The sequence below is a fragment of the Neofelis nebulosa genome, chromosome 10 (assembly GCF_028018385.1).
Source record: "Neofelis nebulosa isolate mNeoNeb1 chromosome 10, mNeoNeb1.pri, whole genome shotgun sequence".
Lineage (NCBI taxonomy): Eukaryota > Metazoa > Chordata > Mammalia > Carnivora > Felidae > Neofelis > Neofelis nebulosa.
Genome location: NC_080791.1, coordinates 105,665,317 through 105,680,814, shown reverse-complemented (window position 1 = coordinate 105,680,814; position 15,498 = coordinate 105,665,317). Strand labels below are relative to the sequence as shown.

The following is a 15,498-nucleotide window of genomic DNA, read 5'->3' as shown; positions in this document are numbered from 1 at the left end:
CGACAGCCTGGGCCCACCGTTCCCCAGCCCCCTGCCCGGAGCGCTCTGCCAGCAGGAGCATCTTCAGGTGCTGGGACCAGCTCTCCCAAGCGGCTCCCAAGAACACCGGTGCAGACGAGCCCTGTCTTCCTCCCACCGGCCCCCCAGCTTAGAGAATTCGCAAACGCTGAAAGGGTTTTGATGAAACTTCCCAGAATAGTAACCTCCTGGGCTGAACTCAGGCGAAATTTCAAGGGGTAATTTGGTGAGAAAATGATCAAACGCCTGGAAATAAATGCTAGGAACACTGGAACCCCTTCGGTGGGTCCTCGGGGATGAGAACAGCCTGGCGGGCGGAACAACCAGCCTCCCGGGGGTCCCTGAAGGCCACTCCTCAAACTCCTGGCCTGGAGTGGCCTGGAGCCTCTAGGAATCGAGGCAGCTGAAAGTCAAGGGTGGGAAACGCATCTCAGGCTGAGACAGAATCCGGGCCCCGAACCCTTCACACGCCTTGCCGTCTCCCTAAAATCACCCAGCCCAGCTCTGGTCCCGGGCCTGGCCCCCAGGCCCTCCCCCGTGCCCACCTCTTACCAACCACCAGCCGGCCACCCTCTTGCTCAGAACACTTCAGTGGCTGCCCATGTTTTCCACAGACCCAACCTGCAGCCCTGCCGTCATGTTCCCGGGGACCCAGCTCCAAGTCACCGTGTCAACCCCAGCTTTCACTGCTTCCACGTCGTGCGCCCTCCACTCAAGCCAGACCACAAAACGAGCCAGCGGCTCATTTTCCCAGCCACACCCTCCACTGCTGCCGCTTCCTCTACCATCACCTGGATGGACCAGGTTAAAGGCCATCGCCACCCGAGTCTCCGCCGACCTCCCTGGTCCAAGTTCCTCAATCTCCTTTGACCTCCGGCGGGCCCCCTCTTGGAAGTGCAGCACAGACCTTCACGTCCGTCGCGAGCCTTCTCCATAGATTTCGAACGCCTGGAGGGCAGGACCTGAATCTTACAGGGTCTGGTATGGCCCCACTGCGCCCAAACCGCTGTAAGCGCTCAGGAAAGGACCACTGCCGCATCCAAGTGGAAACCGTCCCCAGGGGTCAACGCATTATTCCCATGTTTCTGTTGACAGATTAGCAAGATTCCATCCATGCCAAGGGTGTGGTGGAGCTGACTTCCTCATCAAGAAAAGGGACATGACCTATTACAGCTTCCTTGATGCTAATATATGCAGATCACGATGTAACTGCTTTTCTATGGAAAAGATTCTGATTACAAGAGCAAAAAACGTGTGTGTGTGTGTGTGTGTGTGTGTGTGTGTGTGTCTCTGTGTTCTTGCTTTCATCATGATCTTTCTACTCGCCAGACATTATTAGGCCGTGGAAACCTTACTGGTGGGAGGTTTTACTGTCCCTATCTTACAGATGAGGAAACTGAGGTATAGAGAGGTACGAGGATTCAAAGCCAGGTCTGTTGGACCCCAGAGCCCCAAGTCTTTACGCCCGTGGCTATGTTGCCGTCTTCTGTCATCCGACTGGACTATCCCCAGCTGACTTCCAGGGGGCTTGAGGAGAAGCAGGGACGCAGGACTGCGCGAGCACATATGGGAGCTGGGGAGCCACGCCTCCAGCCTGGGCTTCCTTCTAAGGAATACCGAGAAAGCAGGAAGGCTCCTTCCGCAGGAATCACAACAGGAGACGTTACCCGCCCCCCAGCTGGAAGGCGGACTCCCCCCTGCTCCCACTGTTCTCTCCTGCTCCCTGGAGCCCAACAACGCCCCCTGCTCCTCACACCCACTGACACCAGGCCAGCCAGACACAGGAGCCCACGAGTTCCCACACCGCCAGGCGCTCCACACCCCCTCAGCCCTCACTTCCCACAGAAAGCTACGGGCACACGCGGCTACACACACGTGCAATCCCCGGGCGGCCCTGCCTGGGGAACAGCCCCACCCCTGCTCGTCCTAACCCGCCAGCCCGCCAGCCAGCCCAGGGAGGGCTTGGGCCTTCCTGCCAAGCACCCTCCTCACCTGTGGCCACGGCGCGCGCGCTCCCCTCCGCCTCATCTCCAAGGTCCCCGGGGGTAGGACAGTCGCCCGGGGTCTTCCTCACTTACACGCACGCTCCCCCTGTCCGCCCCAGAGACATCCAGCCCCGCCAAAGTCGGCATCAGAAAGGAAAAAAAGAAAATCAAGATAAACAGTTGTCAGCCCTGCCCGCTGGGGAGGTAACCACATCCTGCAATGTCCTGGGCTCCGTGGTTCTACGAGATTTATCTTCCTCTGACCACACGCTCATTGATGTTTTCCCCCAGCGCTACTTGCCTGGTCCGCTAGCGTGTAATGTAAAGCGATTCCAGTGAGAAGCTGAACTCAGGTGGAGGGCTGGGCCAACAGGTGATTAAACCCAGAGGTCCCCCTCTGGTCCCTGGCAGAGGGACTGGGGGACGAGTGGCTTCCAGCGCCAGGCTGCGCCTCCAGCCGTGGCTGGCTGGCCTGGCACTCTGAGCTCTGGTCCAGAATCCTCTGTCCAGAGATGCCCGATTCCCTGGCACCCCTGAAGCAGAGCAGCCGGGCACCATGATTTATGAGGCAGCTGAGGAAGGAAGGTTGCCAGGAGCTGACTTAAGCAACTTTTGGAGAAACACGGACAAAAGCAATGGGAACAGGACTGAGGACCAGAGTTGAAAAGATCTCGGCTCCAGAGGGCTGCTCGCCCTTGATGTCCATTCCTATGTGACTAGCCCCCTGCCCCAGCTGGAATCTGCTCAAAAGCAGCATCTGTGCCCAAAGACAAGGGGTGGTGACCCGGCTGGGCTCCCTACTGCCTCAAAACCCTGAAGACTCTGGAAGAAAGCTCAGCTCTGCTTTTGGGGAACAGAGGCCAACTCTTCCTCTCGGCGTCTCCGATCTGCCCCGCCTGCCACCCAGCTCTGCTGTGCAGAGTCCCAGCATCCCGAGCAGATGGCAAGGGGTGGCTGCAAAGGGCTCCTGAAGCCCAAGACCAGAAGGCTGAGCCATAAATCAGAACAAACAGGCCGGAGGTGTGGAGGGTGAGCTGAGGGGACTTGAATGCTGAATATTCACAACAGGGAGGCTCCAGGCTTCCTCTTGCAGAGAGGGCAACTCCCGGGGAGGCAGAGAAGGGCACCGCGGGGAGCATGCGGGATAGGTCTCGGACCCCTCCCACCCACCTGGAGCCCATGGCCAGGGAAGCTCTAACAGTGTCCAGGCAGCAGCCGCTGGGGCAGAATGAGTCCCAGGGCAGGGAAAAGTCAGCTCACCACCACCCTGGGTCTCGAAGAGCCACGTCCCTCCTCCACCCACGAGGCTTGACCCTGCGGCCCGGACGTGGAGCAAAAACTTTCTCCCTCGGGGAGCAAGCTAGTCCAATGGGTTGCTGGCTAAAACAGACACTCAACGTGCAACGCTTGAGAAATGGGCCTGGGCTCCCAGGGTCTGTAATCCAGCCTGTGGTCGGGAACTAGGCCCCTCGAGGCAGAAAGCTAAGCGATCTGCCGCCGCCCTCATCGTCCCCGCGTGGGAAGGCCCTTCACAGACAGAAGTGGGGCCGTGTCAGGTGAGACGTCCCGGGGAACTCGTGCCACGCGCATCCACCCCCGGAAGACCCCTCCGAGGAGGCCCTCGCCCCTTCTCCTTGCCCGGCGTGGCCAGTGGCGTTCCCCACCCCCCCCCCCCCCACGGCCCCCGGCCCTCCCGTCACGCCGCCCCAACCTCCCTGGCAGGACCACCCAGCCCTGCGTCCACTCTGGTGGCTCTGACCCACTTTGCTTTCCTCAGGCCACAGCCCCAAAAACGTTGATGCGACTGCTCCCCACCCCCACCCTCAGCACCCGGAGCCAAAGGAAATTCTCAAGAGAAAACACAACACTTCCAAGTCTCCCTCCCACACAGGTACCCCAGATCTGTCAGCCACAGACACCTCCCGGCCCTGTGCGACCATGAGGCGTGTCTGGAGAGCAAGAGAAGGGCTTCCTCCCGCTCCCGCCACTCCTGCAGGACCCCACGGTTGCTGCGGCCACGCTCAGGACCGTCCTCGGGAGACCTGGGGCCTGGTTCCAGCTCAGCAGCTGACTCACACTGTCAACAGATCCCACTTTTCCCCCACCAGGAGCCTTTACACTCAGGGCCTCTAATTCCCTGTGACAGGCTCTCTCTTGACTTTCCAGCTGCCTTCCTCCCCAGTCACATTCCAGGCCTCCATTTCTATTGCCTCCATCCTGGGTCTCTTTACCTGGCGAGAATCCCTGACCTTCGTACAGCCTTTCACTGTTTACAAAGGGCTTCCCGGCGCACCATCTCCTTTCCTCCTCCACGACCGCTTGGCCCCAGGGATCTGAGAGGGAAAGTCACCTGCCCAAGGTCACACAGCTTAAGACTGGAGTTTAAGTTCTCTGGCTCCAAATACACTGGACGACACGCCGGCTTCAAGGCATCTCAGCGGCACCTCCCACCCAGCACCCACCCCATCCTCAAACTTCCCCGGAGCTCTGTAAATTGGCCCCTCTGAGACGTAGGAGAGCATGTGATGCCGAGTGAGACCCTCCTTCAAAACTTCCCAAAAGACTGGCGCAGGCAGGCGCAACCCTAGCACACTCCCAGTAGCTGCAGAGTCATCTTTCAAAGCACCTTTCCAAACGGTCCTCTGGACCCAAAGCCTTCCAAGCATCAAAGAGGAGAGGCAACTGTCCCAGATACCCCGAAGTGAACCATCAACCCACAGAGAAGACAGGGCCTGGAGAACACAGATAGATGGTGCGCCCGCCTCTCCCGGGGCTCCGACGCGGGTCACCTCTCAGCCCTGTACGTTTCTCATGACACACGTTCAAAGACAGTGATCACTGCTGAGAACCATCTCCCCCCCACCCCCCCACCCCCCCACCCCCGCCCGCCCCCGCCCCCACCGCTTCCTCCTTCCCCAAAGCTGGGTGAGTACATGAGCCCAGGACAATGCTGGTACCTGGTCAGGTTTCCATCTGGGTCACCACTGGGTTCCTCGTGGTCGAAACATCTCCTGGCATCTCTCTTTCATGTCCGTTATAAAGGACACCAACCTTCTCCCAGCCTTCCTCCTTCTTCAGCTCAGTGTACCCAACAGGCACTAAAAGTGGGCCCCAGTGACAGAGGCAACGCTCCTCATCGCTACCAGAGCAATGATCCATCAGGGTCTGGGGGCCATGGAGTCTCCCCTCACGGGGCCAAACAGCACCCCCCCACCCCACCCCGGCACCACGCTGTGCCAAGGCCATTTCTCACAGTCGCTCCAGGAACTCCTGCCATGCTGAGGGCGCCAGTTCTTCAAGTCCAGGTGCCATCACTCCAGACCGTGTCAGGCCAGAACCATCCAACACCCTAGCAATGGCAGCACTTCCTCACACCCGTGCCAGGAGCACCACCACGCGCCGAGGAACTGGCCACTGGCACTCCGGAACCAAGTCCTGGTGCTGTACCCATCACCTACCTGCACAGGGGGCTGCACCCGCCTCACACCTGGGCGGCCACCACCACACCAGGGTGGGGGTGAGTCTTCTGACACCCGTGCCAGGGAGACCACGCTGCCTGTGCCAGACCCACGCTGCCCACGCCCGTGCCACGGGTGTCACCATCCCACACCGCTGCCGGGGGCCGCATGGATCTCACACCTGCCACGGGCGCCCGCGGCAGCCGCACCTCTGCCGGCGGACCCGTCGGGCTGGCCACCGCGCGCCCCGGACACTGCCCCAGCCCGTCGCGCCGCTCGCACCGCGCCCGCGCGCCGGGGCCCCGGCCCGCCGCGCCCGCGGCTCCCCCTTACCTCCCGCCCTCCGCAGGGCTCGGCCCGCCGCCGCTGCCGCGACCGCCACCTCCATCCTGGGCTCCCCAAGGCCCCGATTCACTAACGCCGCTTCCGCAGGGCGCCGGCGCCGGCGCGAAGGCCGCCTCCGCCCCCCGGGGGACGCTGCGTCCTTTACGTAAACCCCACTCCGCCGCCAGCGGTGACCATGGCGACGGCCGTGGGGCGGCAGCGCCCCCTGGTGCCAGGGAGGGGAGCGGCGCCGAGGCCGGAGCGAGTCGGGGCCTTTCGCAGGCGCGGGGCCGGGTGCGTGGGGGCGGTGGGCGCCCCGCTCGGGCCGCGGCGGGGGCTCCGTAGGCGGCCGGGAGGGGCAGGACCCGCGGCGCTGCACGCGGGGAAGGGAAAAACGCCCGGGTCCACCTCCTTCAGGTCCCGCGTGACCGGGTTTAGCGTGGGAGAGGCAAAAAAGCAAGTAGGATCACTGGAGAACTGGTTCATTTGGGGGGAGGAAAGAGAGAGATGGGTTCCACCTCCGGGGGGGGGGTGACTGAATGGTCCTTGAGGGGTCGGAAACACTTCATCATTTGTATCCCGCCCCCATTGCCCATCCCCACGGTGCCCAGCATCGTGCCTGGCATCCAAAGGGGCCCTGGGGCAATTGTGAATTCCTGGTAAATGAAGAAAATCGCCCCTCCTCTTCAGTTTCACACACCACATACACGCACACGCACACGCCCATTCATTGAAGCTGTAAATCACTTAACACACCTTAGCTGAGAGCTGCTCTTAAGCTGGGAGCACGTTACTGTCCCCATGCATTGTGCTTAGGTGGGGGTGGGGACAGTGGGTGGGCACAGAGAGAACCACAAGCCAGGCCCTGCCCTCAAGGAGCTCAGCCGACAGAGGAATGGACAGCCACCATACAGGGTGCTTGTGCGGGAACTAAGCAACTAAGCGGAGAGGGCTCTTACAAGGGGCACGTGTGAGCAAGCCCTGGGGCAGGGAGTTGGGTCTGGAGGACTGGATGACCCAGCTGGGTCTCAAAGTTCCGGAAGAAATTCATCACAGGCAAAAAGGGGAGTAGTGTGTTTTCGCAGAGGAATTGCCTCTAAAACGTTTCCTGGGCCCTGTTGTTATCCCAAGAAAACAGGGTAACGGGCAGCGGCTCAGGGCAAATGGGAGCCACAGTGGAGCATAAGAAGCTGGGTGTAAGGGAGTCTGGGCTGGAGGATCCGCCTGAAAATTACCTGGCCATCTGGGTTTCAAATGAGGGCGTCCAGAGCAGACTACCTCTCTGTTGAAGCGGGTGGAAGCTACTTCTAGAAGGAGTTCTGTGCTACTTGTGTTTATTTTGAAGGCAACCTCCAACTTAGGTTTAAAAAAAAAGGGGGGGGAGACGGGTGGGGGCGGGGCAAATAGTGGGTGGGATACCCGAGGGGATTCAAGGAAGAGCTGAGCTGAGCCCTCGGAGCCTCAGAAAGGGCAGGGATCAGGGAGGCTTTAAGGACTGACTGTGCCATAGCAGTTTGCAGACCTTTACTAGAGCATTGCGATTCATCAGAAACAAAACTGCCAAATCTGATGGCTCTTGGTTCCAAGTTCTAGATTCCCAGAAGAAAGAATCTTATTGGTCCAGCTTGGGCCATGGTCAATTATAGTACCTGCATACTACCCCTTAGCTGCCCGTGCACACAAATTTACATGTGTCCATACACACACACAACGCGTGCACACACACGCCCTCTTTCCATTCATCCAGAGTTGTTCTCACCAAACAGGTTCCAAGATTCCATGGTCAGATCCCTCCAGACTTGAGGTCATGGTTAAGACCCGACTCCATCTGCAAGGTGATGTCCATTTCTCCTCAAGTTCCATGATGAGTCCATCTGGGCATCTAACAACTGAATGAAAGGGTACATTTAACCACCAACAATATAATATGTCTTTAAATTTTTCCTACTTGAAGGGTGTCACTGACACCATCGGGAGCGCGTTAGAAATGCAGACTCCCAGGCCCAGGGAGCTCAGCGGGTTAAGATCCCCAGGTGATTTGTATCCACATTAGAGTTTGATATAAATATAACCGTGATATGACTGCTGTTCTAAACACTGGGGAGGAAAAGGAAAGATACGAAAGATGCTTTTTAATTGTGATCATTCCTATTTAAAAAGAAAAGGAGGGTCACCGGGGTGGCTCGGTTGGTTGTGTGTCCAACTCTGGATTTCGGCTCAGGTCATGATCCCGGGGTCATGGGACCGAGTCCCGCGTCGGGCTCCTCACTGAGCGTGGAGCCCGCTTAAGATTCTCTGTCTCTCTTCCTCTGCCCCTCGCCCCTGCTCAGGCACTCTCTCTCTAAAAGAAAAGGAGGGAGGGTTAATTATTTTATCTTTAGCAACCGGTAACCAGCAAGAAAATACAGGTAGACTCTGCAGTCTCTATTTTTGCCACTGGTTGCAAACTCCTAAGCAGCGTTTATGACTTCCTTCCTCTGACTCTTTATTTCATGCTCCACTTGCCTCCCGCCTCGTCTGGTCGGGATTCTTGGCCTGGTGGACTGACACGTCTTCATCCTTGAGGGCCTGAACCACTGGCACTGCCAGCTCTCAAGCATTGAAGCACGCCCCGTCTCCTTTTACCATTGGGCAGGATGATGGAGGAGGTGCTCCTTGGGGACCCTGGGTTCCACCCATACATCCTCCGTGTGTGTGTGATAAAGCTCCCCAAATGGCCGGATGGCAATCTCAGTTTCCAATTCAGTGGGACCATGATTGTGCTCCCCGGTGGAAATGTTCCTTCCTTCCGTTCTAAAGACAATCAAAACCCTGAGTTGTCTGAACAGGAAGCAGACAGAAGACATTTTGACGAGGGTGAGAGTCACCACTGTCATTTCCACCCCTACCTCTGAGAAGCAGACCAGTGTCTGGTTCAGAGCACATACTCCCCAGGGGCCTGACCTGGTCCAGCTACCAGGCTGAACTTTCTCTGCTCCAAGGCCATGCTCGGCTTTCCCGCTGAGTGCCTTCAAGGCCCAGTTCTGACAGTTTGGCCAGATGTCTCTGGACACAGCCACCAGCGCTGCAAGCAGACTGAAGTCAGCGAGGAGGACAATAGCGAGGCCACCAGAACGGGCCACAAGCCATAGACTGGTCCTGGTCCAGCTGCCAGGCTGTGTTCTCTCAGCTCAGTGCCAAATTCCCACGCTGGCCTCAGTTTCCCTCTGGGCCTCAGTGGAGATAATAACATGGCTCCTCCTCCCAGGGGGGCCGTGCAGATTAACTAATTAATGAGTGTGACATCGTCTGCTTCTACAAAGGGGCTGATTAAATGCTGAGTGTTGTTATTAGAGCCACGGAGGGTGTGTGACAGGCAGAGTCGACTGGAGACAGATCTGCTCCCGTCGCCTCCTTCCCACCCCCTTCCTCCGTCTGCCCCATGCTCTGCAAGCTGAACATTTTGCAAGACAAAACCAAGATGATTTTTGGCACCCCAAAGACAGCGTATAACTTTTGCACATTTCCCCTGTACTGGAATGTGAGTCATGGCCGAGCTTCATAGCGTAATCTGTCTCCGACAGCTGGTACAGCTGTACCCTGCCCCAGCCTCTCAGCTCCCAGCAGCTGCAGAATGGGGTGACTTGGCCACTGATTGCATCAGGGTAGAGGTACCTGCAGAGAGACAACCGCAGAATTCCTGAGCTGGGCACCAACGCCCCGACTGCATTGCCCCATGGTCCCGGGGACCGAGTGACCACCTTTTTCCCAGCCTGAGGGACAGAGACCCAACATGGCACACCGGCTTCAGGTTGGGGGAACTCAAAGCATGCAGGGTTTCAACGTATAGAGTATCTGCTCATGGCTGTGAAAGATCCAATGACTACATTTTAGCTTAGATGCAGGGTATAGGATACGTGGATGAAATCACAACTCTGGGGCATGGTGACTTTCGCTGTAGCTTGTTCCCAGATGCACAGGTCCAGAGAGGTCCCCGAGTGAGACAGTGAGTGTGACTTTCCCAGGAGCTGTTATGAGATGCTGAGTCTCCTTCCCTGAGCGTTGTAGGGTACTGGCTCCCACCCTGAGTCCTGGTACCTGTGATGGGGTAGGAAGGAATCACTCAGTCCCATCACCAGGTAAATAAGCCTGCATCTGACAACCAAGAGGCATATTGTTTACCCAAATAGCACAAACTCAGCCTACCTACCCGGGGAAGTGCGAGAAAAGCTCCAGAGGCTGAGCTGTCAGACTCCCACAGGGAGAGCAATGAGCCAGGTGTGGGGACTAGGGAATGCATGTGAATTGGGGTTCGGGGCACCTGGAGCCAGCTTTGGATCATCCAGGGCACCTACTGGCGGGATTTCAGCCCTTCTGCCCTCGGAAAACTGCTGCCCTCCCTGCCTTCCTGTTCCTCCTGCTATGAGATACAGGAATGGGTCACGGGGTGGGGAGGTGGGGGGTGAATAGCCTGCAGGTGGAGGCTGGACTACCCAGGGATTAAAAGGTCTGAGATGCGCTGAGGTCCTGTGTAAGAATCGAGTTGTAAAAAAGAAGGAGAAGGAGAAGAAGGAGAAGAGGCGGGAGAGGAAGAAGAGGGAAGAGGAGGAGGAGGACGAGGAGGACGAGGAGGAGGAGGAAGCAAATTGTTCCTGCCCTACAGAAAGGAGCCTACAAGCCTATAACTGTTACCTCAGTGAGCTCAAGGAGCCATACGGTGATGGCGTGTTAATGGTGGAGATAATGAAGGAGGTGATAGTGTTGTAGTCTGGGTGGTGGTGATGATAGGGAGGAGAAGGAGGGTTGATGGCTTCCAACGGGAAGTTCTGGGAGGCAGAACTCTATTCTCGCTTCATCCTCCATTCACTCGGGTATTGCCAGCACTTTCACTGTAACGCTCAGCGGATTGGGGGATCCCTGCATCTCATTAAACAAGCCTATTTGTAAGTGTCTGTTCCCTGATGGGTATTGTAGTAACTAGTTTTTCTCGTGGGGCACTGGGGAACTACAGGAGTGTAAACACAGATATCTCAGGGGAAAGCTTGCGTGCTTACTGACGAGTGCAACTCATCTGCACTTTCTGGACACACATCACAAGAGTAGAGAGTCTGTCCTCTTGAGGAAGGTCACCCATCCACCCATTCACCCACCCACTCATTCCCCCGCCTGCCCCTTCACCCATCCATCTTGCCGTCCGCCTATTCATCCACTCACCCATCCTTCTACCCAGTCTGTCCATTACCCACCTAACCACCCATCCATTCATTCATCCATCCACCCACTCCTCTATCCACCCACTGAATCTATCCATCCATCCATGATCCATCCATCCATCCATCCATCCATCCATCCATCCATCCATCTATCCATCCACTCATCCACACATCTGTCTGTCAACTCTTTCATCCATCCACCCATCCATTTATCCAACTATATCCTCAATCGTGTCCTGTTGATTCTTCCTTCTAAATGTTTTTGAAACTACCCACTTCTGTCCATTTCTATCAGTACCACCCAATCCGGGGCACTTTTGTCTCTCTTCAGGGCAACTGCAACAGACTCTTCACTGCTCTCACTTCTTTTCTACTTTCTATCCAATAGATGGAGAGACCTTGTATAAATGGACATCAGATTATATCACATGATTGCTTAAAATCATGCTGTGGTTTCCTATTGTTCTTAAAATACAGACCCCAATTCTTAAAAAGTATACAGTAAAGCATACAGCTTGATGAATTCATACATATATATATACCTGTGACCACACCCAGATGAAGACACAGAGCATTTCCAGTTCTTTGGGCAGTCAATTCCCACTGCCACCCCCAGAAGTAACCACTAATCAGACTTTTGTGTCACAGATTAGTTTTGTCAGTTCCTGAACTTCCTACAAATGGAATCATATACAGATGGTCCCCAACTTACCATGGTTCAATTTAAGATTATTCAACTTTACAATGGTGGAAAAGCAATACACATTCAGTAGAAACCATACTGCAGATTTTGAATTTTGGTCTTTTCCCAAGCTCACAACGTGCCATGTGATACTCTCGTAATGCTGGGCGATGGCGACAGACTGCAGCTCCTGATCAGCCACACGATCACCAGGGTCAACCACCGATACACTACGACCATTCTGTCTTTCACCCTCAGTCTGGAACTCAATAAATTACACGAGATAGGCAATATTTTATTATAAAATATACTTTGTGTGAGATGAGTTTGCCCAACTGTAAGTTCCTGTCCGTGTTCTGAGCACAGTTGAGGGAGCCAAGCCTAAGCTACGATGTTCAGCAGGCCAGGGGCACTAAGTGCATTTTCAGCTTGGGGCGCCTGGGTGGCTCAGTCGATTCAGGGTCCAACTTCGGCTCAGGTCATGATCTCGCGGTTCGTGGGTTCGAGCCCCGCGTCGGGCTCTGTGCCGACAGCTCAGAGCCTGCAGCCTGCTTCGGCTTCTGTGTCTCCCTCTCTCTCTCTGCCCCTCCCCTGCTCATGCTCTGTCTGTCTTTCTAAAATAATAAACATTTTTAAAGAATTATAAATGCGCTTTCGACTTACCGAATATTTTCAATTTGTGAAGAGTTTGTTGGGATATAATCCCATCGTAAGTCAAGAAAGATCTACAGTGTGCACTCTTTTGGGTCTGCCTTCTTTTGCTCAACATGAGGTCTGTGAGACTAATCCATGTTGCTGTGCTTCAGTAGGTCATACTGTGTACTATTTCATTAGATGAATGTACTATGATTTGTCTGTTCTGCTATCGATGGATGTGTGGTCTTTTCCAGTTTGGGGCTCTAATGAATTAGGCTGCCATGAATATTCTGGTACAAGTCTTTTGGTGGACATTGTGCCTCTTTCTCCTGGATGCTGTGGCAAGGTGGATTATGGCCCTCCGGTGATGTCACATCCTATCCCCCAAGGGCCTGCAAATGTGTGACATTACGTGGCAAAGGGGGAATTAAGACTGCTGTTGGAATTAAGTTTGCTAATCAGCTGCCCTTGAGATGGAGAGATTATCCTGGATCATCTGGGTGGGCCTACTGTAATCACAAGGGTGTCCTTACAAGTAGAAAAGGGAAGCTGAGTGAGGGAACCAGCAAGATGGCATCCAAAGACCCGCCCGGCCATCGCTGGCTTTGAAAATGAAGCAAGGAATGAGGACAGCCTCTGAGAGCTGGAAAAAGCAAGGAAATGGATCATCCCTTAGAGCCTCCATGATGAACGCAGCCCTGCCGACATTTGGATTTTACCCCAGAGAGAACCATTTTGGACTTCTGACCTTTGGGGTCTCAAGATAATGGATTTTGTTTGTTTGTTTGTTTGTTTGTTTTAAGCCACTGAGTACGAGGCGATTTGTTCCAGCAGCAAGAGGAAGCTAATACAGGTAGGCGCTTAGGAGTGGAATTGCTAGGCCATCGGATGGGCCAACGACGCAAATTCCTCTCAGGTTGTCCACCACCCAGCATGTCTGCCCTGCCGGCAGGCCCACCCCCATCTCGAGCCCCTTTCTGCTCTGTCCTCCACTGTCCAGCCACATCGGCTGCCCCAGCCACGCTGTCCCTCAGAGGTCTCTTTGCATATACCGGTCCCTCTGCTGGGTGTTCCCCCTCCCCAACTCTTTAGATATCAGTTCCCAGGGTACTGCCTCAAGGGAGGAGATCAGTTTCCTTAATTGATGTGTTCTTTTAATCCGGGGCCCTGTCAAAGCAGACTCTGGGTCACCACTGTGTCCACAGCATGTCGTCCCAGTGCCTGGTACATAGTGGGCCCACAGCAGCCACCTGCTCAGTGTTCAATGGATCCTTTCAGTTTGATAGGCAGGCAGAGGGAGTGGATGCAAGGAGGGAGTCAGAGAGAGGGAAGGAGTGGATGAGGGGAGAAGACAGAAGGAGAGAGACGGGATGAGACAGAGAGAGAGAAGCATACCCCCTGGAGGCCCCCCAGCCCTCCTTCCTCCCTCCTCTGCATTCTGGTTCACCAGCCAGCATCCCCAGGGCAAGAAAACTCTTGAAAACTTTTCATGTCGCTCAAACCCCCAGGAGGGAAATGATCTCTTAGTGAGAAAGACCCAGTATTCCTTTACAGACAGCGCTGATGCCTTTCCAGAGACCTGTGACTCATGCTCACTGCCTTGGAAACAAACAGTCAGCCTGGCCCCTGAGGCAGGAGGGATCTATAAGTAGGTGAAGTGACCAAGACTCGGAGAGGGACACTCAGTTGCCCAAGGCTCCCCCACATGTTAGAATCAGAGCTGAGACCTGAAAACAGGGCTCTCGCAAACAGGTCAGTGGTGAGGTTGCCAGATTTTGCAAATAAAAAGCCAGAGGCCCAATTACATTTGAATTTCAGGTGAACAACAAGTGATTTTTCAAGACAAGTATGTCCCAAATACTGCATGGACATACTTATACTAAAGGATTATCGTTGATCTGAAATTCACATTTAACCGGGCATCCTATATTTTATCTGGCCGTCCTGGCTGGGGGTGGGGGTTAGGGTAGGACTGAGGGGGAGGCCTGGGTTAATCCCTGCTCCACTACCAAGCAGGCCTTTCTGGGAACCCGAGTGCCCGTGCTGTCCAGAACACCCAGCCTGCTTGTCCCCTCGACACCTCTGACCTTTCTGCCCTTCTTGAATCGCCCTCCTTGGCCTCCGAGCAGACTCTAGCCTTTTGCCAGGTCATTGGTTCTCAGCTAAGTAAGTGCCTTAGACCCATCTGCCCAGGCTGCACCCCAAGCCAATGACAGCAGAATCTCTGGGGGTTAGACTCAACATCAGGAGGGGTTTTTTGTTGTTGTTGTTGTTCAATGTTTCTTTATTTTTGAGAGAGAGAGACAGAGAGACAGAGAGACAGAGGACAAGCAGGGGAGAGGCAGAGAGAGGGAGAGACACAGAATCCAGAGCAGGCTCCAGGGTCCGTGCTGTCAGCACAGAGCCCGACGCAGGGCTCGAACTCACGGACCGCGACATCATGACCTGAGCCGAAGTCGGACGCTTAACCGATGGAGCCACCCAGATGCCCCTAGCAGGACCCACATTTGTTCTGCCTCGTCCTCCTGGAAGGCCCTGGAGCCTCTCCAGGCTTAGCTGCTCCCCTTCTGCAAGCCACTGTGCCACAGAGGTGTCTGCCTCCACTCCTCTCAGCCCCTCCTGGTTGACCGTGAGGCGTTTCAGTTACAGAGACTGATGGCGTCTGTCCATCCCTGGAGTCAGCAGGAAAGCAGAGGTAGGACCCTCCCATTTGGGATCCCTGTGCCCCTGACGTGTTACCCACAGGTGATGGGATCTGGAGCATGCAGGGGAGCCACTTGGGGTCCCAGGAAAAGGGCCAGGCAGAAAGCAGGTTGTTCTTTGAGCCTAATTCTCGAGGTGGGGTCAGATCTATTGGCTGTGGGTCTCTGTGGCCCCCCAGGCCCCCCCACCTTGACACACAGCGTGCTCGTGATTACTTATCAGTAGCTATCTTCCCCACGGGACTCAACCCAAGGAGGGTTGGGGACTGGTCTGTCTTCTGTGTCCCCCACAGCTTAGGTGGTGGCTAGACCAGGGACTCAATTGATATCGGTGTAATTGGTGGATGAACCCTTAGCAATCATGAACTCCAACCCCATCCTTGTACAGGTAAGGAAACAGAGGCACAGGAAGGGTGGGGCACCTGCCCCAGGTTGCACAGCTTGATGGAAGCCATTAGGACTAAAACTCAAGGCTCTAATTTCCATTCCAGGGCTTTGGCC

At 55.5% G+C, this 15,498-nt stretch overlaps 1 protein-coding gene across 1 annotated transcript in view; it reads right to left on the bottom strand.

Annotated features, from left to right (window-relative positions):
- DAGLA (diacylglycerol lipase alpha) overlaps positions 1-5,928 on the bottom strand; it is a 62,674-nt gene extending 56,746 nt beyond the window's left edge. Inside the window, 1 exon segment of the mRNA XM_058689248.1 lies at positions 5,795-5,928. The gene's annotated coding sequence lies outside the window, so the exon portion shown is untranslated.
- Positions 5,929-15,498: the final 9,570 nt, after the last annotated feature.